The sequence below is a fragment of the Sebastes fasciatus genome, chromosome 20, assembly GCF_043250625.1.
Source record: "Sebastes fasciatus isolate fSebFas1 chromosome 20, fSebFas1.pri, whole genome shotgun sequence".
Lineage (NCBI taxonomy): Eukaryota > Metazoa > Chordata > Actinopteri > Perciformes > Sebastidae > Sebastes > Sebastes fasciatus.
The window spans coordinates 17,437,044-17,461,776 of record NC_133814.1 but is presented as its reverse complement, the minus strand read 5'-3'; the positions used below and the strand labels follow the sequence as shown (position 1 = coordinate 17,461,776).

The 24,733-nt window shown below is 40.8% G+C and overlaps 1 long non-coding RNA gene across 1 annotated transcript in view; it reads right to left on the bottom strand.

Annotated features, from left to right (window-relative positions):
• Window positions 1–24,733, bottom strand: part of LOC141758530 (uncharacterized) — a 160,271-nt gene that overhangs the window by 89,309 nt on the left and 46,229 nt on the right. The window lies entirely within an intron of this gene.

Below are 24,733 nucleotides of genomic sequence, written 5' to 3'. Positions count from 1 at the left end.
GTGGAACATGTATATCTTGGTCCTTTACTTAAGTTTACGTAGCAATACTACAATGTACAAATACTCCATTTAAAGATAATGTAGATACTACAATGATGAGTAAGCAAACAAATAGAAGTATTATCAATGTAATTATGCAGAATAAACCCTTTAGTAGATTAATCTATAGTATTGCATTGTATTTATAAGATTATCATGTTGTTTTTTTTGTACAAAATCTGCAAAGTAACCCTGACTGTTCAGTAGCTACCACTGAGGACACTAAGACCCTGTCTTCTGTGTTTTTACTGGAAGTTTTAATCTGAGAAAGCGTAAATACTCTACAATTATACACAAATCACATCTGGAAGGATTTTTTAAAAGCTGTTTTTTGATATTTCTGATACAATATCTTTATATTGTACTAGTTTTAGGCACAAAAATAGGTAATACATTTAAGTTAAAGGGAGTTAGCATTTTCCCTTCGCCAAATTGCTGTAAACCAATTGACATTTTACTTTATACTTCTACTATGGTGGAGTAGAAGCATGAAGTAGCATAATATGCAAACCCCTATCACCCTGCACAGTATTAGCATAAATAAATAATGGATGTATGGATAAAATGTAAATACTCAAAGTACATGTACCTCAAAACTGTATCTGAGTAAATGTCCTTGTGAATTTCATAAATGACAGTATACATATGTATACCTAATAATACCTAATATATCTAATAAACGGCTCTAAGGGCAGAGGACATCAAAGTATGAACACACGTGACGGTGAGGTTTGAGCTAAATCAAATATAATTTTCTATTTGGATAGATCCAGCAGTTATCTAATTGTTTAATCAATGAATGTGCAGAGCTGCCGGCTGTATTGTTTGGATCAATACAAATTGATTTACATGTGTCTGCAGAGAAACACATCCTCCTCGCTGCTCGTCTCCCTCTGCGCCTGCACCTCCCTTCACATTATTTAGAGGACATGTGGTGTAAAGCTCATTTCAGACCTTTGTCCCTCATGCCCTCGTGTTTCTGTAAATTGTATAAGACCATTTAATCTTCCTTAGATGAGGAACCATTTACTTTGCACCGTCCTTCAATAAAAATTAAAAGCTCCCATAAAAACAGGAATGGGAGTGGAACGCCCTCGACTAAATCAAAGAGCGCTGTTCTTTCAAAAGCCGAGCCCAGACACTTCATGGGCCGGTTTTATTTTGACGTTAGTAGATGACTTGAAGTGTTAAAAAGGAAAATAAAATGCAGATGAGAGCCTGCCATCATAAAGGTTAGTGAACTGTAAATGGAGCTCTCCATCTTCCCTCATAATAGGTGTAAAATTGTAAACATGCTGAAGGATGTGAGAGTATGTCCTGCTGCTCCTTTAGGGAATGTATAAACATTAATCATAGAATCACTCAGCCATGGTTAATCAGGAGTACTTGATCAAACTGATCTCTGAGAGGGAATAAGGAGCTCATCATTGCCGTCTCATGACACAGGCCGTCACCATAAAATGCAGCTTACATACACGCAAGACTTATTTTAATCTTAAGACAGTGACATCATCGCGTCTTTTCCAAACCACTTTTCCTTGACCTTGATGAAAAACGTCATGAGGTCATGGAAACATGTGAAGGAGAGGTCATAAGGACTTATGAAAAGACAAACGCGGTGCTCATAGAATCTGACTGCACTTACACTAGGCTATGTAATTATGCAACGGCAGATGTTATTAACGTGGTGCTGCCGCAAGGAATTGTGGGACGGCATTATCTCTTTTACCTTCATGAAGGATGTCCCAGGGTATCCTATGCTAAAGGAGATAAGAAAGGCAGCATTGAAGCACCTTTCCTTAGCATTTAGACGATTCATGGCTGACACTTAATACTTCTGGGTCATTTCACTCAGTTAGGAACCTTCCTATGCAAAAAAAGACTATTAGACCACAGCCTATATGACAGGTGGAAAATGGGACATCAATTTGATGTGCTTTTTCTGAAACGATTAGGCGATTAAGTCATAGAATCAACAGAAAATGTAATATGTAATTTTTCAGCTAGCTGCTTTCTCTACTTAGGCACAGCAGTGGTTTGAGCTAAATGCTAATCGCTAAATAGCTTATTGTGGTAGCATGCTAACATTTGCTAATTAGCACTAAACACAAAGTGCATCTGGGAATGTTATTAGTTTTGCAGGTATTTTGTCATAAGCAAAAGTATTAGATCATTTTAAATATTGACCTGATGCTGGCCATGGATGAAAAGCCAAAACCAAACTTGAGTCGCCAAAGTTATTATAGTTCATTCTGAAGGTTTGTACCAAACTTCATGACAATCCATTCAATAGCTGTTGAAATATTTCAGTCAGTGACATTGCTATCCACAGAGCCACTTGGCTAAAATACCCAAAGCATTAGCTGTTTCTGTGAGGATTTGTTGGTTTTTTTGTGTGTTAAATCACTGCAAATTGAACATCTTTAAGCATGGAGGTTCATTCTTGACCTTGGGAACACACATCTGTGATTATATATTCTTAACTTTTTAGGTTCATTTACAATTTTTTGATCATATACCACAGCGTTCTTCAGCAAATGGAAAATCTTTTGGTATTGGACTGTTGCTCGGACAAAAAAAGCAATTTGAAGATGTCTGGGAGCTTGCAATGGCCATTTTTCACTTCTTTTTTTTATATTGTATTGCCGACATAAATCTTATAAGATACTCAACGATAAGAAAATGTGTTGACAAAATCCACCTGTCAGGTTTTGTTTATTGTCAAAATGTACCAAGAAGACCTGAGGCGAGCACACGTTAAAGACGTGACGGCCTCTGCCTACGTACGTTAAAACAGTAAATCACTGAGAAAAAGACAGAGCCCAATTAACATGTTTTTGGGAAACACTAAATCTTTCCTAAGCAAACATTGTGCCTGAACTCATGGGAAAGGATGAAATTCCACACAACAAGAGTTGGAGCAGTGAACCACGTGTCCGGCCTTTAGCTTGCTCTTGACACGTATGAGTCAGCTGCTTTCAATCAGTTTCAATTCAGTTTTTTCTTGTTGGACTTAAAGTGAATCATCTCAGTTGGAATCCTAAAATCAGTTCACACACAATACCAGGAATCCCATTTATTTCCATGTAACATCTCATGTGATGGACAGAGCAGGCAGGCACCTGGGTGGGAGAAGCCTGATAAGAACTGGTTTTCCACTGCTGGCCCTGTTACATTAAGGGGGTCGGGAGTTCACGCCTCACTCCTCAACTCTTCAGGCTGGGCTTTGAACTCCTGACCCAAAGTAAGGGGGGAGGCCCTCAATGCACAGTAGCTGCATTTACAAATGCATGCTGACTCCATGCCAGCAAAGCAGAATCGAGAGGAGTCTGATAACATCTCGCTTTAGAAGGAGCTGCTCAGCCAGCCCTTTGTATTTATGGGCAAGTCTCATGGTTACCCCCGACCATAAATCATGTTAATTGGTTTACTGATAAAATGTCTGTCAGGCTCCATTCACATAGTGCTGTGGCACCCCCAGTTACTGTTTAATCTTTGTCCCGCAATAGTTCATCTGTTTAACTGACTGGAGGTGAGGAGGAGTGGAAAAGGGAGTTCTTCTCCGTATCACAGCACTGCACAGTGTGATGCTAATTCCAGCCACTGCTTGGTTGACTTGAATGATAAATGGCACGACTTTCGCTGGAAAACAATCGACAAGCGAGGTTAACAAATCAGCAGATCACCTTTCCAGGTCATCAGATGTAATTTTTCCAATTAAAAATCTATTTCTTGAAACAAAAACAACTTTCTAATTGCTATTCGTCACGCAGGTCTCATCAGTATACCGAGTGGCTGCTCTGTGATTTGTTCAAAGATGGCAATTTCTCATTCTTGTGGCTGGTGGTGACAAATAAAACTCTGGGTTAAGACTTCTCAGTAAATTGTATTGCCTTTCTGGCAAGGACACTGAAGCCCACAGGACTAAACTGTCCCTCGTCAACAGATAGACCACACACAGACGCTCATTTACCTGTCAGATTAACATTAGGAGTGACTCTGCTCCCGGCCATATGGCAAGAAACCAGGAGCAGTACTTGGAGAAAGAACTATTTGTCTCTGAAAATGTCAACGCTCATTAATTCACGAAAATCAAGACGCATTAGGAAGCGAGGCGTACGAAGACAACTCTGTTTATCTTACAGCATAAGAAGACTTTCTTCTTACAGTGGACGACAATTTAGTTTCTACTGGGAAACTTGTCTCAACTTTACTTTTTTAAATGCAAGCAGCGAATAAGAAAAACCAGCTGTGCTGATAGTTCATAGTTGCAGATAATTATACATAACTTACTTTCCAAGTAGACCAGGAGCTGAGGCAATGCAATGCAATCTACTCTTATTTGGCTGGCGTTGATCTTTGCATGATTAATGGTTTGAAAGGATCCAGAAAAAAGGTCAAATGCGGAGTTGGGGATGGAGCAGCTATGCGGGGTAATTAAGACAAACATGATTAATAACCCCAAGCTGCCACTGTGTTCTGTAAACAAGATGCAGCCAGATGGGATGCATATTTTGAATATTGTACATTAGTTTTCCAGAACATAAGGGCACGCAGCTATTCAACACACTTTTAAATAAGCTCAATATTAATGTTGTTAAAACACAGTAATAAGTGCTGATGTATGATGAGAGTACATTAATGTAAGAAACTTTATACCTCATTGGCGCTGCACAATCCGTCTAGAAATAGTATTAAATCAATGACTACATTAATGGAATAGAAAAGTCATTGGACTTAATTGCTGCCGAGCTTTATTGTCTCCAGAATATGAGCCGTAGATAACACGAGTACAGTATAATAGCTCCATCAAGGAGACCTTCAAGACAAGCTGTGATTACGGTCCTGACTGAGAGGGGAAAAGTCTCCCACTCTTATTCAATCCATTATCCTGCCGACTCTCCTCTCTCTCTGCCCACCAGTGTGACTGACAGTATAGAGGGATCAGGTCCAGCTTCCAGGGAAAGCAGGGAGACAGGTGTCAAAATGGTCCAGCAAGCAAATCTAACCCTCGCTAATCAGCCCTGTTGTTCCTCTACAATCCATGTCTAGTCCGCGGCTCTCATTCCGTATGAAAAACAATTACGCCGGTTTGAAGTTGAGCGCGCGCTAACTCACCTGTCTCTTCTGATAAGTGTAAAGATGGAGGAGCAGAGGGAGGGGAGAGGGAAGGAAAGGATGGAGTATATCGCTTCCCAGTCGTCCCAAAACAACCGGGCTAAGATATGTTAGATACTTGATTAACACCTCAAGCCCAGACACAACACAGAGTAATATTAAACCGTGACGGGTTAGAAAACATGAGGATGAAGTTTTGATTAAAGAGAAGTTCTGAGCTCATTAGCTCCATTGAGGAGTGTATGTGTTCAGTCCCATCTGTTTTCCTGTTAAATAGTTAGCAGATTTTAATGAAATTTGGTGCAATGTTGGGCCATAAGCTAGAATGAAGTGATTAGTTTTTGGTGCATATACAGGAAGGATTTCTTAACATTGCAAGATAAAAGTTTTGACTAATTTTTCATTAAAAATTTAGCTATTTCTTGAGTAAAAAATAAATCTGGTAAATGTATTAATTTCCAGTAAGCACTGATTAATTTGCAAGTTAAAATGCATGTAAAAGTATAATTTTAAATCAGGCAAAGTTAGTTTTTTAAGCTTAAATTAGTATATTTCAACTTAAATTAAGGACCTACTTCACATTGACAAAATACTGGTTTGAATGCTGTTCTAACATTTAAAAAACATTCAACTTTCTACCAAAATCAGCTCAGTTTGTCCACATGTCTTTTGACGTGCTAATCATCATATCAATGCGTATTGGGGTTGCCTGTCTATCACAATGTGTACTTTGACGCAGAGCCAGCTCAAGCTCCAGATTAAAATGATTATCTGTATTATTATCTATTATTAAACTTTTATAAACTCATTAGACTGCAGCCTTGGCAGACGCTCTCTCAGAGCGCGCTCCCAGATAACGTAACACCTTAATAAAGAGCAAAAATGAAAACATGAGGTTAATTAACTATCGATATCCGAGAGCTTGTTCCTTTACTTCAAAGGGGAATCGTTCCAAGCAGGAGGGGGAGGATATGCGAGCTTCAAAGAAAGTGGGATGGACAAGGCACCACACACTCATGTATTGAAATAATAGCTGACAAAGATCCTCAGCATTTGTGTCAGTGTAATGCTCAGTGGCACCAAAAGCAGCGCCACTACCAGAGCCTCTGGTTTAATTCGTGGTGATGGGCCTGGGACTCTCTGTGGGCCGAGGAGGCCCACTGATGCGGTCGGCAGTCGGCCCTAATGCACCGGCTTGATGGGAGATGAGCGAGGGGGAGCGATCGCAGCCAATGGGCACTTGCTGAAGTAAGACCACAGTGACAGTTAGCAGCTGTGAGAACTTTCATTCTCACTCAGCGGGAGTCGGCGCTAAGTACGAACGTTTGAGAGGTTTGACAGAGGGGTGTCGCAGCTTCGTGATTAAATGGCAACTATGTGTAGACCTCTGCAAGCGGCTGTGGGTGGACGATGGAGTTTGGCCGGTCAGGAGGACGGTGATGTCATTCATGGGACTCTTTGATCCACAATTCATGTGTTAGGTTTGGATCCATCACTGTTATTCAACTTCTCTGACTGATGCCTGAAAAAAGATCTCACCTACTACCTATTGTAGGGAAATGTTTCGATGAAGTAAAGGCAACTTCTGATGCCTTGCTCATTTCTTAATGTTTTAGTGATTTTGCCAAGCTTAGAATTAGGCTTGTAACTTACAATTATTTTCATTATCAATCATTCCGTTGATTAGTCTATAAATTGTAAGAAAATCATGAAACATGCATATCGCAATTTCCCATTTCACAAAAGTGATATCTTCAAATTGCTTGTTTTGTCCAACCAACAGTCCAAACCCCAAAGATATTCCCGTCACAATGATATAAAACTGAGAAAAGGAAACTCACATTTGAGAAGCTGGAACCAGCAAATGTCTGGCTTTTTGCTTTGATAAAGGAACTAAAGGATAAATCGATTCTCCGTGGTGTTGCCAACTAAGTAAGTTTTTGTCAGTTGGCTAATAAAACCTTGAAAAAATTTCACTAAACTGTCTGAAAAAGTGTGTTATCCCCCATATTTAAACAATATCGCGCCTGCACTCCTTCTATGACGGCTGGCTTTTCACTCTGCCTCCAAGTGTGACAGCTCAGAATAACTATAAACACTTCAGTCGGACAACGCGTCTTATGAACTAGATTGAGCACAACTTGACCCCAAGACTTCCTAGTGTACAAGAACTTTGTCAAACTGACGTCCAAAACAATGAACCATGATTCTTCATATTCATAAAACAAAAATGTAAAGGTAGGGTCGGTAATGCTGAGAAACTAGCAAGAGTACACTAGATTTTTAAAATGATCCAACCGAAAAACCGAGCCCAGAGTTTCCAGCTCTTTTCCAATGAAAGTATCTAGCAGCACCAGCTCCAGAAGTCACTAAATCTAGCGAGAAAGTCGCCAAGTCGGTAACACTGACAGTCCGTCCCGTTATGCCTCCCTCTAAAGCCACTCCCCCAAAATGATCATTATGAACGTAAACAATGAACATGGCTATTGTTAGTAATCACTCACAGCTGTCAAGCTAGCAGCTTGTTGTAGACCAATCATTTCATTTTGGCCGAATGCCTAACAAAACAGCCGTTTTGGTCTTAGTCGACTAAACTTTTTTAGTCAATTACTCATTTTTTGTGCTTAGTCATGCAGACTGACATATCTCCAAGAAACTTAAGAGCACATCTCTGGTAAACACAAGATTTAAAGTGGTGCTTTCATGTCATTCTTTGTGGAGAAACTCAGTTTCAAAGATCTTAAATCAACTAATCTGTCAACAAAATTGTGTTAGTCGACTAAGAACTTCTTTGGTCGAGGACAGCCCCAACTTACAGTATACCGTTATAAAATTGTAAGAAATTGCAGTTGACTACACTTCAGTGTGTGCTACTCAACCCCCAAGGAAAAAAGAGCAATAAAAAAGCCACAACTCCCTGCGTGGGATGGCTTCACTTTCAGGGTCAGTAGACTTTCCAAAGTAACAAGCCGAGCATATGCCGTAGCGGTTCCCCTTATGTCCCAAGAAAGACCCAATTAATTCATCAATCTGTACACCTCTGTCACTGCCTAGTGCATTTTAGCCCCTTGCCAGCAGAGCTCCATCCATTACCGGCCAGGTTGTTCAGCTCTCCCCCCAGCCTGCCTGCCAAACAGCCAGCCAGGGTGGCTGCTGGGTAATTACACATTGCCTTGACAACGCACATGATTGTTTTCCTAGCAGTATATTACTTCATTAGTACTTCCCAATATGCCGTATTTTTTAAATGTCACTTTTTTCCACCCAACTCAGTCCAATCTCGACTCGTCTGTATATCATAACAATCATTAATAACTGTCAGTCGGCAGCATCAGTTCAGCACTCGGGCTGCCTCATTAGCATGGCCCAGCATTTGTTCTGCGGAGAGGCTGATTATTTTCTACAACAGGCCAGGCCAATTACTTTAGTGAAATGGTATCACATAAATCAAAACTTAACAAGGTGGCAAATTTGAAGTTATCAGATTCCAAGAGACACCGTAACTAATATGTCACTGTCACGAGTGCTCTCTGCAGGTATGCCTCCACCATACCAAATATATCATCCCACAGGATCTCAGAGGCTTTCTCTGGGAAATTACCATATTCAGAAAAGTGGGAGCACAAGTGGTATGAAAATGTAAAATGCTAAAGTTCAAGCAGGCGGGCTTTGGGCAGCGGAGAGGGTGAGGTGGATAGAAAGAGACTGGTCCCGCTGTAATGTCTTTTCAGGCCATCCTGGGCAATATAACATGTCGGCTTTCTCTAGCAGCTCAGACCTCTCCTTTTACTCTTTACATGATGATGTTCATCCATCACATCATGACAGCTACATCAAACCAACAACAAACATGCAAACCCAGCAATCTAAAATATGCTGACGCCACGCGCGGACACATAAATACAGACCACTTTAGCTTGGCTCTGAGTGGCTTTTTTTCTCTGTTTAAACTAGATTTTCCATCTACTGGGAATTCCCACAACCCAGAATGTGTGATAAAGTACACTTCTGTCCGTTAGCCGCTGACACGAGAGCGATTGCAGGAGCTGTGTAAATGGGTTTCTGTTTGTTTGCCCTTGTTTCTTCTACCTCCACTCACAGGAGCTACAGTATGCGCTGCACAATGGCCGGTTTTTACTCGCCGTTAGTTAGAGAGGGATTACCTCTCACTAAAACATTCGCCTCATCTTGATGTTAGTTGCTCCATTTGTTTTCCACTGTCTGCGGCGACCGCCTCTGCTCGTTCCTCATTTTTAAGTGAGGATTGAGGACAGATGGATGCGAACTCAAAGTTTCTGATCTTTAGCAGAAGTTATGGAGGGTTATCTTTGGCTGTATATCTCTGCTCTGGCAGCGCTCCCCTGGTGATGAAGGATTAACCACCGCAGCTGTCTCTTCCCCAGTATGATGCAGTGCACTGCTCCCCGACACGACAGCATCACTTAATCTTAATGTCCGCTTCTCCAGAGCGGCCGCACAGGACAAAGCCAATCAGCATCACATGCCACGGGGATGGACCTACAGCTTGGCCCTGGAGTTTCTCACCCTCGCAGGCCTATTCATCAACTTCAGCCACACCAATCCCAGAGTTCTCCTCTTGCAAACCACAGCTGAGCCGGCCAGTGATGTATAGGACGATGAAGGAAAGGAGGGTTGGGGGGTGGCGCGCGCAAGAGAACACTTATCAGATTGCACATTATGCACTGCTTTGTGTTCCTGAGAAGAAGAAAAAAAGAGGGAAGAGAAGTAATGAATGCACCCAGCCTTCCCTCAGCACAGACCACCTATTTGCTGTGTTTAAAGAGATATCTGCTCAATAGTGCTCTAGCATTAAGGATGAGCTAGATCTAGAATAATGATCACTGTTCATTTAGATAAATTGCACTCAGGGAATCCATTTGTAAAGATCTGAATTCAGCTAGAAGCAGAGGAGGGGATACTTCATTTGTTCAGCATCCTCCCAGTAGCCATTACTGGGTGTACAGGACGTGAATGCATAGCTATACAGGGTAAAAGGTATCCCGTAATCCCATACAGATTGCAGTCTTTATGGTATGAAAACACACACAAAGGCCGTATGCGAGACACATGTTACTCATCAACTTGAAAGCAAGAACGTGCTCCCTTTCTGGTCGTATGATGTTAAACATGTAATGCTTTTAAAACTGGACTATAATAAATCAAGACGCCAGCAGAAGCAGATGTAAAACATTCAGAAGACGTATTCATGCAATATCAAAGAACAAAGTAGGAATAGATACAGCTAATCCTTTAAAGTCAAAGAAGTTTGATCGAGAGATAAAAATTTTTAAAAAAGCGACATCTCCGGCGTATCGTGACCCAGCCTCATAATGTAAAATTATGCTAAACAATATCATGATGATAGCCTTCCCGTAGCAACGCGAGCACTTCGCCAACACCAGCCATCAACCCCCGTTCTGAACCCGATAATAAAGAGATGACACTTTTATGATACCATAATTAACAGCGCTCTAGGATGAAATTAAATCAATATTCCCATCTAATATAATTTTCTCTAGTTATGCAAATCAAACATTCAAAGCCCTTGGAAAGTGATATGAATTGCTTTCACATTTCAGTTCACACATATTATCATATCAGACCTCTTGGGTTTGATGACATGGAGGATCGGGGGTGGGGGAGACTTAACGATGTGAAGACCGAGCTGAAGAGAAGAGAGCAACTCTGACTGCTGATTAGCTCGCAGAGACAAGAGGATGATAATGCGAGTGCTTAGATTAAAACAATGCGACGATAAAATAGTAAATCACGCCACGGTTGCGGATCGGTGTGGAAAAACGAAGCCTGCAGAAAGGATGAACTTTAGGATTAAACACCTCTGCTTCACAGTAACAAAAACGATGCCATAATGAGATAAATTATGACTTTTAAATCCCCAGAACACATGCTAGCACCCTTTTTAGCATCCCCTGTATCTCTGCAGCGGGAGACGAGGTGAAAGTATACGGCCTTTCCCTTTATGGATATGAGACAAAAGGGAGGCTGTGATGGCCGGGCGCAGACAAGGCGAGCGGCGGTGGAGGGGGAGCCTAATGGCCGTGATTAATGACAATGGGCCAGAGGAGAGCTGGGACACAGGCGCTACATATATCATCCCTTCTCATCAGTCTATGCACCTCTGTGGCCTCTTCTCTGAAAACCAGCACACTACAGTAAGACAAAAAAACACCTCATCTGCTCTCAGTCAGCATACCACCGAGAAGCTTCGCGTCTACGATTCGTTATGAGCCTCGCGGATGAGAGCTGATCAGGGAAATGACATGTAGAATAAGATATAATGAGTAAAGGGGAGATGTCTGTGAGTGTGATCACTCATGTTTTTCATGAACTGAATACTTCCTGTGCTTAAGTCACATTTCCAAGGTCTAATCTTCCATATGGAGAGAGATGAGTTATTGGCTATTTATGAATAGAAGTGATGATGAATGGTACTGCATTTATCTGCATAAGTAACTCCAAGGGCTGGCACGGAGGTTCGGGCGGCTATAATAAACAGAGTTTGCACTCAGGGGCAGCTCCTTATTTATGAGCCACTGTGAATAGACATTATGTGGCCATCATCAGTTCCCTCTCATTCCCTTGAGGAGGGGACAGGAAATAGCTCCTATATATACAAAATAGTTTTAGAGTTTAAACTAGTCTGACCACTGTCGCAGTAATCAGCTCTACACAGGGTTTAGTTATGACCAATTAATGGACTATTCTTATGGGAATTATTACACTCTCAGGGACTTGCGGTTTAATTAGGAGGCACCTTGTTGGATCCTTGTTAATGCGATCAACTTACTGAAAACATGGCAAATTAATCCCCAATTAACACTACAGGCAGATTTAGTCATTATGAAACTGCTTTCTGCATAAAGGGATGAAAATATCTCGTTTGTAAAAGGTTTAAGCTTTATTCTGTGAAGGGAACACTGTGTCCATATCCTGTACAACAAGTTCAGCTTCCTCCTGACCTCTACTGCTCTTCTTTTACAACATCACAGAGGAAACGGAGAGCTGCTTTACGAGGCAGATTTATGACAAAATGACTCATCTTTCACCCAAAATCTGTACGTCAACTTTACAACCTGCACACCTGAGCTGTCCTTTTTCTCGCGTATACCTGACAAGCATGTTGTGATTTGTTTTACAGGTTTCCTATGCTCTCAAAATGGAACATAACAGCAGAAGCATTAAAGAGGACCTATTATGCTTGTTTTCAGGTTCATACTTGTATTTTAGGTTTATACTAGAACATGGTTACATGCTCTAATGTTCGAAAATTGCTTTATTTTTCTCATATCGGCGGTGCCGCAGCACGTCTTTTCACCCTCTGTCTGAAACGCTCTGTTTTAGCTCCGCCCCTGAAAAGCCCAGTCTGCTCTGATTGGTCAGCTGGCCCACTCTGTTGTGATTGGTCAACCGAATCAAGCTCTTCGTACTCCGCTCCAGCTCCGCTCAAACTAGCTTTGTTTGACGGCGTGTCAAACTAGTCGTTAGGCAGATATTACGCAAATGTGTTACTTGGTGACATCACCATGTTATGGAAAAGAAGGCGGGATTTCAAGCAAGCATTTCAGGCAGTTCAGGAGCAGTGTTTCTGTGGGGGAGACAACTCCCTTAGGCGTGGACTTTGGACTTTGTAATTTAGCAGACTTTTTACATGCACAAAAAACTATATGACACACTAAAGGAAAGGGAAAAGGCACAAAAGCATAACTTGTCCCCTTTAATAGCCAGGGGATCAATACCAATACAGACTAAAAGGAAACTGCACATCTGCAGCATCCAGATGTCTTTTCTGGCACTTTATTACCAGGTTATCAGATAGCGATGTTAGAATTTGTGTGAATGTGTCGTTTTCCCTGGGGTCTGTTGAATTTATTAACAGTGTTTTTCAAATTGATCTGCTGCACATTCAAACCCAAAATAAAGTTGTTACTGCCTTGCAATAACAGTCCTGAAACGTTAATTTTCTTACACACAGCACCAATGATTTTGTTGGACAAAGCTTTGTTCAAGTTAGTGTACAAATAGTATGTTTTCCTACAATTCATTCTGGACATTTTGTAGTCTAGGACAACATTATCAAACATTACATTGAGTTTGAATTTCTGTACTGAAGCTCTCCCAGGAGAAATTCATTTTGTATCAATTTTTTTTCTGAGCAATTTGTTTAAGAAAAGGCTGCTTTAAAGATCTTCTCCTCAGGAATCGTTTCTAAGTCTCACACTGAATTCTTGGTTAATTTTGGAAAATCAGCCGATAGGTAGTTTGTCATTACTCCGGTCATCCGTGTTTCAAGACTGCTTGCTGCTGGCAATAGTTAGAATTTAGTTTTCCCTCTTTCCGTCTGCTGTTTATTTCTTATTAAATGCTGGATGCACAAACAAGGCATCTTGTGAGAAAACAAGGCATCTTTTGTCTCACCAACTGTTTTGGCTTATTTTCCACGGGTGCTGCGTATAATTAATATCTCAGCAGTGCCGGGGGTTGTCATTTTTCAAATGGTTTCCCTGGAAATGTTCTACACCTCTTAATGGCCCTGCTAATGCTGTAGCTGTCATGTCTTGGACAGCTGCACTTTTACAAGACAAACTCAGCTGTGCCACGGGCCTCTCTGTGGACTTACTCACTCAAAGGCTTAGAGGCTGGTGCTGCCAGCTGGTGATAGTACACATAACATTTGATTAATCTTTACCTTGTGCCCATGACTGGCGAGTCACCTTCCAACGGTGTCCCTCCCTGGTGTGCCGAATATTTTTGCTATTTTGTGATGGATGACAGATCGGCCAAATGGCCCCTAATAAAAATGAAACCAGATGACCACTTACAGGTGGCCTCCAGTGTGTCGAGGCAGTGAGCTGAGAAGATTTGGATAGGGCAGTTAAAATACAACATATTATACAGAATTTGTTCAACAACCCAAATTTGGGTATTTGTAGACATACATAATAAAAACTCCTGTCAAATGTCTGTTAATATAGTGATTTCCAACCGGGGGATCAAGATAAATCTGAGGGGTTGTAAAATTATAATAAACAAAATGGGAAAAAGGAAGAAAAAACATATTACTATTATACAAAATTAGTTTTTTTTGTGATTTTTTTTTGTAAATACTTGATTTTCTTGTGAAATACTGGAGAGTTTGACCTATTCAAGCATCATAGACACATGCAACCTTTTCAAATGTAGGTAACGTAACTGACATTTTGGGGAAATATGCTTATTGCTGAGAATTAGATGAGGAGATAGATACCACTCTCACGTCTGTACGTTAAATATGAAGCTTGAGCCAGCAGGCGATTAGCTTAGCTTAGCATAAAGACTGGAATCAGGAGGAAACAGCTAGCCTGGTGCTCTCCAAAGGTAAAATAATCCACCTTCTGCACCTTCCGTTTGTTTATTTGTACAAAAAACAAAGTGTAAAAATAAGGTTATGGTGTCTTTTTGGCCAAGAGAAGTGACGAAGTGAAGTCTCCACTGGTTGTCACGGATATGAGAGTCCTATCCTGTCGCTTTCGCATTTAAGTCTCGGCAAGTAAGCGTTCCAAAATGTTGAATTATTCTTTTAAATATCTGATCTGTAAGTATCTGTTTGAATTCAAAATTCACATTGCATTAGCACAACCGGCTGGCCTTATATTCCAGCGGGGGACAATCATAAAATGCACTGTCACCCTTCGTTAACACATATTGGAGGAAACCACTGTGTCATGCTGAGTGGACATGACAGAAAATCATCTGAAAAGTAATTTGTCAAAGCATTTTGGATTCCTTATAAAACTTGTGGATGAAGGTGAGGCTATTTGCTGCAATATCATTACCACAACAACAAATCTGAGGTCAACTGTTAGCTTGTCACTCAGTGAGGCAACAGAAGCACCACAAATGAACGGAGGCGACTCTGCATGGGTATAAATATCCATTATCCTGTGGCTAGCTCATAGCTCAAATTATATACATATTCAAAGACGGTATTTTCAAAAACACACATTTGACTCAGCTCTGCGGCTTAAAAGTAAAACAAGAAACGGATCCAATAAATGTCAATGCTCACCAAAATACTAAAAACAACTGAATTTAAAAGGCAGTAAAAGTGGAGAAAACAATGATTCTTACACTGATTCATGAACACAATATCCTTTGTGAACCCATTTGCCTTCTAAATATCCTCTTTGAATTAGCATTAACTGATATATTTGGCGTTTTCACATGCAACCCTGAATAAAGCTCAGCTGACATTCCTCCATCACAGAACACAAAAACAAAAGACCCACTGAAGTCGAGAAATGCCCGTCGCGATAAGTAAATCACCATGATGTGTGATATAATCAGTGGGTGAAGCACAAGTGCTGCTATTTTCTTCATTTCAAACACTATCTCTCTATTCCTCTCCTGAAAGCAGATATTGTTGACTTTGAGATGGTTATCATAATTCATGAGGGTTCAACTCGAGTTCAGGACAAACACTTCATACGCTTGTTACTTCCTAATAAGATGACACGGCAGAGATAAAGCCACTGTTTGGACATGAAGATCATGCATGTGGTGATAGTATGAACAGTGGTGAGATGATCCCGGGGCTCGCTTGAGGTTAGAAGACTGTGTAATAGTGTTTAATACAGAGCAGTGAATGGTCGGTCACAGGACATAAGATGCCGAAACACAACAACAAGTTTGCATAAAAGGACACGAACCTTGAAAACCTTGAAAGTGTCCCTCTTGGGGTTTCATCTAACGGTTACAAACTGCAAGACGGAGTTGTTTTACGTCTCCATCTTTATTTGAAGCACAGCATGATGGTGGCCCTTCAACCCCCATTTTCCAGAAGCTTAGACCTGGTTGTTTGATGAGGGCTTATCCCTCAGCTGACATATTATCGCTGGACAGGCCTCTGACTGCGCCAAAAGAACAAGCTACGCAAAGGATTAGCCTGCACACTCGTGCTAATGCAGTCAAACTGTCAGAGAGATCAAAGCCACTCACTCCAGATTAAGACCAATTAAAGTAGGTGGCCCTACACAAATTAATAGCTGGAGCACTCACCTGTTAAAAGGAGGAAAAACAGCGAGGGGCTTTGTTCTCTCCGCTGAAGTGAGAAAATGTCTAGCTTTTTTTGTTGTCAGTCAGTTATGTGTTATGGCAAGCAGTCAGCAAACAAAATCATTTGTTTCACGAGGTTATGTAAAATCTACATGTGTTTATTACGCTGCAGTTACACCCACGTGAACTCCAGCCGCCAGAAGTGAGCCATAATGTCCAAATGCTAACATGACAGTTGTGATTGCTGTCTTTAATGGAGCAATTTAAAATAATTGGCACTTTGCTTGAAGGCCACCTTCCGATTATTAGACTTTGATTTGGCTTTTACAGGCCTGTACATTCTGTTGCAGAGTGCACGTATCCTGTAGAGTTTGGAGCAGCTGCCAAAGCTATTAAAATCTATTTCCTTTTTAAAGGGTCGGTCCACACAAATCACAAAAAAAGATACTTTGTCATTTACTTCTAGTGGTATCTAGCCATGAAGTTTTGTTTTGATGTACCAGATATCAGCATCTGACTTTTCTGTCGCCACGCCAGTGCAAAGGAAGTGAATGAAATTTTGTTTGTGAAGCTCAAAGACTGTAAAAATGAAATTAGGAAAACTCAACAGCAACATCCTTTTCCAGAAACAACGTACTGGTTACTTTGGATTAGGGATGTCACGACAACCAATACCAGTACCAAGTTAATGCCAAAATTATGAAAGCATGACAGAACTTGTTTTTCTGCTGTACCGCAGGTACCACAGGTAACGGGGGGCTCAAGCATAACAGCGTCTAAAATCCGAAAGGACGCAGTAAACTCACTATCGACACTTCCAGGGGAAGTGTCGATAGTGTTGTGTTGTGAACAACAAATCCGTGTTGAAATCGGCAGGAGGAAAGCTAGTTAATGTTAGCTATTAGCAGCCGGTCCTGCAGAGCTAACAGAGGTTATGATGAGTTCAAGCTCTATTCAGAAAAATTAGTAACACTAACACTAGCTTAAAGTGTTTGTTTTGTTTTTTATTTTTTTACAATGGTATCGAATTGGGTATCAAAAATTGTGGAATTTCGTGGAAAAAGATATTGGTATCAACTACTAAACTTTCTACAACTTACTTTTTACTACTTTCTGCTATCGTGACCCCTACTTTGGATAATACACAAACCTCACTGATTCCAATTTTCCTTAAAAATACTTTCTACAGAAGTTATTATCCAGAGTTAGGAACATTGTTTTCAGTTCACCTCCATTAAATTTGGATAGCAACACAAGGTTCAGTGGTAGATATCTCAAAGTTCCAGCAAAACCACAGGCTTGATACTACTAGGGCTAAAGAAGAGAATATGTTTTTGGTTACTGACACTTTAATGTTTACTCCAAAGATCTAAATGATCATTCTCCAAAGCATTTCCTGCCAGTGCTGTAATAAGACAGTGACAAAGAGACGACTTCTTGGTGAGGCTGTTGTAGTGCAGAAGGGGTTAATCGTCTCAGTTATTACAGTAATGTGAACATCTCAGACTGAGGCATCTGAACCACAGCTGGTCAGATAGACTGCGGGTCATCTGAGGGCCAACGGAGGCTCCGCTGATCAAGGCCTCTGCTCTCGACAGGGGGATGAATGATGACTGCAGAGTAAATGCCAAAACTATAAATTTCATCCCACACTGACCCAAAGCTCCTCTAAAGTTTATTTACATTTTCACATAGCGTCTACCCTCGAACGTCAATGTCAAAGGATCTCAAGGCAGGATGAATTAGTGATTGCAGTGCGTGCGCTCAAAAACACACATTGCCGAGAAAGTTCATTTCACCCCGACATGTCCGTTGTGAGCGCCGCTGAGGAACAGACTGAAAGGATCTTTCATTGACTTGTCTTTTCTTGTTACCCGCTCTGAATCTTGCTTTCGACTCGGCCCAGAGGAGTTGAGTACAACCGGGTGCGGTGTCAAATACGGTCTCTTCAAATACAGCTTTGTGCTGTCAATTACAAACGCTAATGAGTGAATTTCCTTTAAAAAAAAATGTTAAAAATCTGAAGCCAGTCACATTTATATGTGGAAAATAAATAAATACGCTCAGCACCCCGTGGTTAACTTTCCAATGGGCTTCGCAGAGAGCTCTGTTTGATGTGGATGCCTTGAGTCAACTGTGTTTGGACAGTCATGGGGTGGAGCTGCCAGGCTTTTAACTGCTCCAGAGAACACAACCCACCACAGAGCAGCACATAGGAGTCCCTCTGTCCTGAGGCTGGACACAAACTATCAACTGAGAGAATAAGAGAGAAGAACCACAGTGGGATTTACTCCTGCACAGGCCTGGGGGGCTAACATAGCAGAGCAGCTAAAAACCGCCCTGAAGACATCTGGAGCGTGATTCTCCAAGAGCATTTCATTAAGTCTACACTGCAAAGAGATGAATATTACATCTTTTATTCAAAACATTTCATTTCCCAACACTTGTCAACAGCAGGTGAAGTGATAAGGCCAACAAAAGCAGATTTTGTGAACTAAAAACAGATTTTAACTCCGATCTGTCAAGGCAGGGAAATATATTCTAAGATATATATTCAGTGGAGGTGGAAAGAAGTCATTGCTCCTGTTTTGTGGTGGCGTGGGAGGTATGCGATGCCTAATTTGAGAGAACCAACGTGCTTAAGATATTACTGCAGGAAGGCAATCTGTCAAAAGCAGGCTGTTTTGGCATGTTGCATACCGCTGCTGAGATCATAGAGTCAGATTCTGCTTGCAATTACTGCTGAAGGACCTCGGATGCAGGCAGGCAGCCATTAATCCTGCTTCTGGCCCTGGACGCTTTGACAAGTCAAAATTCCCACTGTCCTCCGTGCCATAGCTCTGGGAAAAATGCACCACAGCGGCCAAACCATACCAATGGAGTAATTGATGCCATCATTAACGTAATAAGGTTCGCTTAAGTCAGCAGTACGTTATGACTTACCTCGTACTGTAATGTTTGTGGGTTTACCAGGGAGAGGGGACCACTGAAATTTACTTTATTAACAGTTAGCAACGTAATTTACTGGAGATGAGGATGAAAAATGAGCTGTGACTTTAAACAGCAAACTGGTGGTTTATTAAAGTATTCAAAGGATTTGCTAAAGTAAAAGTGGCAGTGCCACATGTCAAAATAATCAGTTACAAGTAGTACATTCAGAATTTTCCTGAAAGCGCGACTACTAGGGCTGTATATTGGCAAGGATCTGGCGATACGATACGTATCACGATACAGGCGTTACAATTCAATATATTGCGATACTGTAAGCAAGGTATATATTGTGATATTTTAAATCTAATTTTAGGAAAACTGTCAGTGTAAAGAACACACCACCATATGCATAAAATCTGAGTAAAAAAGTTGACAGTGAGATCTGCATTTGCATTTCCCTGCACAGTACCTGTAATATCCAACATCATAACACTACTTTGAGAGGGCACATACACTGAGGGCGCATCTCTCTGCAAATTAAATTAAGTATTGACTGAGTTAATCTTTGCATGTAAATTATTAATCAATAATCGATAGTGTTTTTGAGAATCAATACAGTATCACGAAACATAATATTGCACTCGATTTTCGATATTTTCTTACGCCCCCAGAGACTATGGAAATTTTTAAAGACAATCTTTGGTTTACAAATGAAAAGCTGAATTCATTAGCAATAAAATTCACCTCTGTTATGTTCATTACAATCAGGGGTTTTGCAGCTGCAGCCTCACTTGGTCTGGTATGACCAGTAGTTATGTTGGCTAATGCTAACTGACTGAGTCGGTTTGACTTTATGACTCTTGTCTATCTGTGCTACAGTTATGTTAAGGTTTTGCATTTACCATTAAATCGCTGTTCAGCAAACTGTACATCCATTCGCTTTAAATAAAAATACAAATGTTCTTCAGTAAAATTTGCTTGGTAGAAGTAGTAGTAGTATTGATGCCTAAATGTGTAAGCAGTTGTTAAACTATATATATATATCACTATCTTCAATCTAGCTTTAAGACTGAGCCCACTACAACCTCTGAAAGACAGAATAGCAGCTAGGCCGGGATTGTTAAGAGGTTAATAATTTATATAATTAATGATTGATACTTGACGGCTGTTTTTCGATACAATATTGCCACACAAAATATCGGGATACTATACTATATCAACTTTTTCTCCCACCCCTAGTAAGTGCCACTGCAGCAGACTACATTACACAACTATGTAAGTAAATAGGACTCCTCAGTGTATTCAGTGTCCTCCCAGTTGACATCCATATGTGCGGTAACAATAGACTCCCTTAAAAACCTCTATTCCCTCTTTGTTCTCGTCACAAAACAGTCTTGTTTACCATACAAAGAGTGTGGTTTCATCTGAGTGAAAGCAACGCAGACGCGATGAAAAGAAAAGGGCTTCAAAGGAAGAGATTCATCATCGTGTGTCGCCCCTCCTACCCACGCTACACCTACACATCGCTGTGATCAGGTCATTTAGCTGTTTAATGTGGTATGACATTTTATCCCCCACCTTAAGCATCTTAAAGCAGTGTGTTATGCACAGTGTCAGCAAATGCCTCAGAGTTTCTTTAACCCTCTGATAGGTTTAGTTGAAGAAGAAAAAAAGGAAGTACACAGGAAAATGTTGATGTTTCCAGAACCTACAGCTGTAGACGGCTTAAAATTAGAAGCTCTGAAGAGGATCAAGTTAATTTCCCAATCAAGAAAGTTCACATTGACAAATCTGAAGTTCTAAAGGGGATGAAGTTAATTTCACGAAAAGACAAATACTGGGAGTTTATCAAGAAAAAAAAAAAGCAGTTATTTGGCAAAAGAAACACAAATGAACCTGTAGGAAACGCTGGCACGTCAGAATCCACTTGACGTGCCGTGAAATGTGGCACTAAACATTTTGTCACGCGTCCAAATATCTGCACAGAGGCTCACGTTATGCCGGAGCATCTGTGTCCGATCTGAATAAGTAGCATGACTCCCGTGCAGATGGTCACAGGATGTGACCACCTCGTATCGCCTGTTCCCATCCATCCACCAGTAAATAGCTCCTTTGACACCCCGTGCCCGCTGCACCTCACATGACGGCCGCCATTTTTGAAAATAACTCAAGGAAGACGAGATGAGCGGAAGCCTCAAAGTTTCAAACATCACACGGCACATCCCACAAGAACTTTTGACCCATTTGTGGCAGGCCGTGAGTCACGAGTTAGTCCTCTTGATATCACTCCTTTGAAATCTTAATGTCCGACTGCCCTTCTTCATAACCCCTGCTCAACAGCTAAATCAGATTTATAACTACTGTCAAAGGCAGGGATGACAGATAAATTAATCTTCCTTTCACGAGTTTACATCTTGGGCATCTGGACTGCTGATCTTGCCCTAACAAGCGCAGAGGTCTCGGTGAGCTGTCTTTTAATGTTGATGTGCTCATGGCTGGAGATGAATGGCTCTGTCATAGGAATCTATTTATACAGCAGTTATATGGCAGTGCCACCAGATCCAGGACATTGCACTTCCACGAGACGAGCACCAGCATCTGTTAGAGGAAGCCGGCGAATGACACTCCTTTGGATTTGGAGCACTGTTCAATGTAATGTGTGTCAGTTACTGTGAAGGTTGGGGGGAAAAAAACAACTTTAGCAGAAAATGCTGTAAATATTTTCTTTTCTTCAACAAATAAAACTGTTTACTGGTTGGAAAGCACTCATGTTTCTTGTTTTTACCACTTAATTTGCTTATCCAATTATCTTATGAATCATATTTGGTGAAGATTGGTTGAGAGTTGTTGGAGGTATCGGCAAAAAATTATGGAAAAATGGTGGAAGTTGGCGGTTCATACACTTATATTTATTTTGAACCAATGGATTCAGAGTTATTTTTCTGCACTTAAAGGATGTGTTTGGTATTATTCTATAACATGTTGGACCAAAACCAGCAATGCGTAAATCCAACTCTTAAAACTTCACAACTTTCCAACCTTGACAATGGCTTTTAGCCGTAAGCCCACTGGCTCCTACTGAAAACATAAATAATAAACACAGCTTGCAAATATACAGTTTCATTTCTAGAAATGACTCTGTAATTTCTTTAAGCATCTGGGCAATGTAATTGTTAGCAAATGTTGACCAAACAGGAGTATATAGTAGGGATGTCACAATACCAGAATATTAGTCAATACCAATACCAGTAGAATTCCACAATTCTTGATATCCATTTCGATACCACGGTAAAGAAAACAATAAACACTTTGAGCTAGTGTTAGAAAATTAAACAGGTCATAATTCCCTCTCTAATATCTATATATATTATATTGCTGTGAAAACATCTCCTTCAAACAACCATTTATTCATGGTTCTCGCAAAAAATTATAATGATAACATTATAATTTACCTTCATCCAAAAAAAGAGCTTGAACACATCATAATGAAACTCAATGCAACCTCTGTTAACATTAGTCATTAGTGGATTAATAAGCTAAATCATGCTTTGGACACACAGACAATATTTGTTAGTAGGATCAACTCATTGTTGGTTTTGTTTTTAGGTTTTTTTTCAGGAGATTTGTTAACAATATGAAAAATATAGAATATCACCAGACTTCTTATAATTTAAATGTTGGCTCATAATCTTTGAACTACTAAAGGTTGTTAGTGTTTCTAAAAGATCGAGATATCTACCAAGACTTCAGTCACACAAATACACATCGAACACTCAAATAGTCGGAGATGAACACGTTACTATCAAACGTTTTGTAGAGAACGGCGTAGTAGAGTTATTACAACAACAGCGGAAAGACAGGACCACCGGGACTGCAGAACTCAAGCTTGTCATTGTCGGCCCACCCTCCTCAGTACCTACCACTCCCCCTCACCCCATCACATGAATCACAGCCAGCACCCTCCACTGCCTCCGCAACAAAAGATGCTTTGAGGTCATGCTCCTCTTCTTTGTGCCCACCGCAGCGCGTGAACAGAGAGGGAACAGAACCACTCGAGACAAGGGCGACTTAAGAGCAGCTTATAATGAAAGGACGTCCGTCATAAAAGAAAACACATGCCATTATTGAAGAACTATTATGGTGAAGTTCAAATAAATTAGCTTTTGAAGGGTGTGATATTGTTAGTAGTTCTTCCAGGTCTGGTACTTCAAAATCAAATCAATTGACATTCCTCATCAAACCGGGTCTTCATTGATGATAATATGCCTGAGCTTTAAGCTGCACCCCCTTTTATATTCATCGCCCCAAGAATCCTCTGTGGGGGTTTAAAACTTCAAACACTACCTCATGAAAAAGTCAGGAGGTGTCAGACATGCGTTCCCCCCTCCTCGCCCCCAACCCCGCTGGCTTGCCAACACCAAAGGCCAGAATTGATTTTATGTGAAGCAGGACCAGCTCCACCCCCGTCAGGGATCACCTGCCTCACCCCCGCCTGTGGCCCTGATGCACCACCAACAATTAGGGAAAGACAGCGAAATACGGACGAGGTATCTGTGCTTTTACGGAGTAAATATCGCTAATTATGTATCACGTACAGCGACCGCAGAGCGTGTTTTGTATGCTGCGATTTCCTTCCAGAACATCTGATGGAAGTTAAACTGTCACGGATGCATTTTTTTTTTTGTTGCTCTAATTCCACATGGATGATCCATGTGTATGAGCTAATAAAGTGAGGTTTATGGAAGATTCTGGACAGATTATCTTAGGTAAGAGCACTGTCCTGTGATTCGGCAGGCTTTAAAGTTAGTCCAGCTGTACATAAAAAAACACAGTATGAAAGGTCATACAAGAGCCAACAGAGATAAAAGTCTGAGGTGGCTTTCTTGTATGGTGATCCATTGACGATCCCCTTTAAATTAAACATTCCTTCCTGTTTGTCTGCGTGTGCTCATCCTGCCAGGCAACGGTAACACAGTGCAGGCAAATGTCTCATTTTTATCTCTCATCTTTGTGTTTTGGATTTTTGGAAATAGCCCTGATTTGTCTATGATGTCAGCAGCAGTAATCCTCATCTTAAATGTGAGTGACTCATACAGTGATTTACTAAAAAGATACCACCCCACCCATAACACATTACAAAATCAAAGCTGAAAATAAAATCCTAATGACAACTAATATTTAATGATGTGTTTAAGTGCTGGGACCACAGTTTATGCACTATAATAAAGCACCCATAAAAACAGATGAATCCAAACATGAATGCATGTTAATGGATTTGACAGACTTTCCTTCTTACTGTAGACATCAGAAAACAGTGCAATATGTGTCTGCAGTAAATGACTTCATGAAGGAGAGGTGCAGCATATGAAAAAAACAAAAACAGGCTGGGGAAACAAGCAGCCATGAGTGTGTTTTGGAACAGAGGTTTAAGGAGCCTCGCGTCTCTGTGTGAGACATCACTTCCTTGTTTTTAACAGTGGGTACTTCAACCACTGGCTTCATGTCAACCTCCCGTTCTAATGGACAGCCACAAAGCTGACAGGCTGTAAATCAGAGCGACTATAGAAAGCCA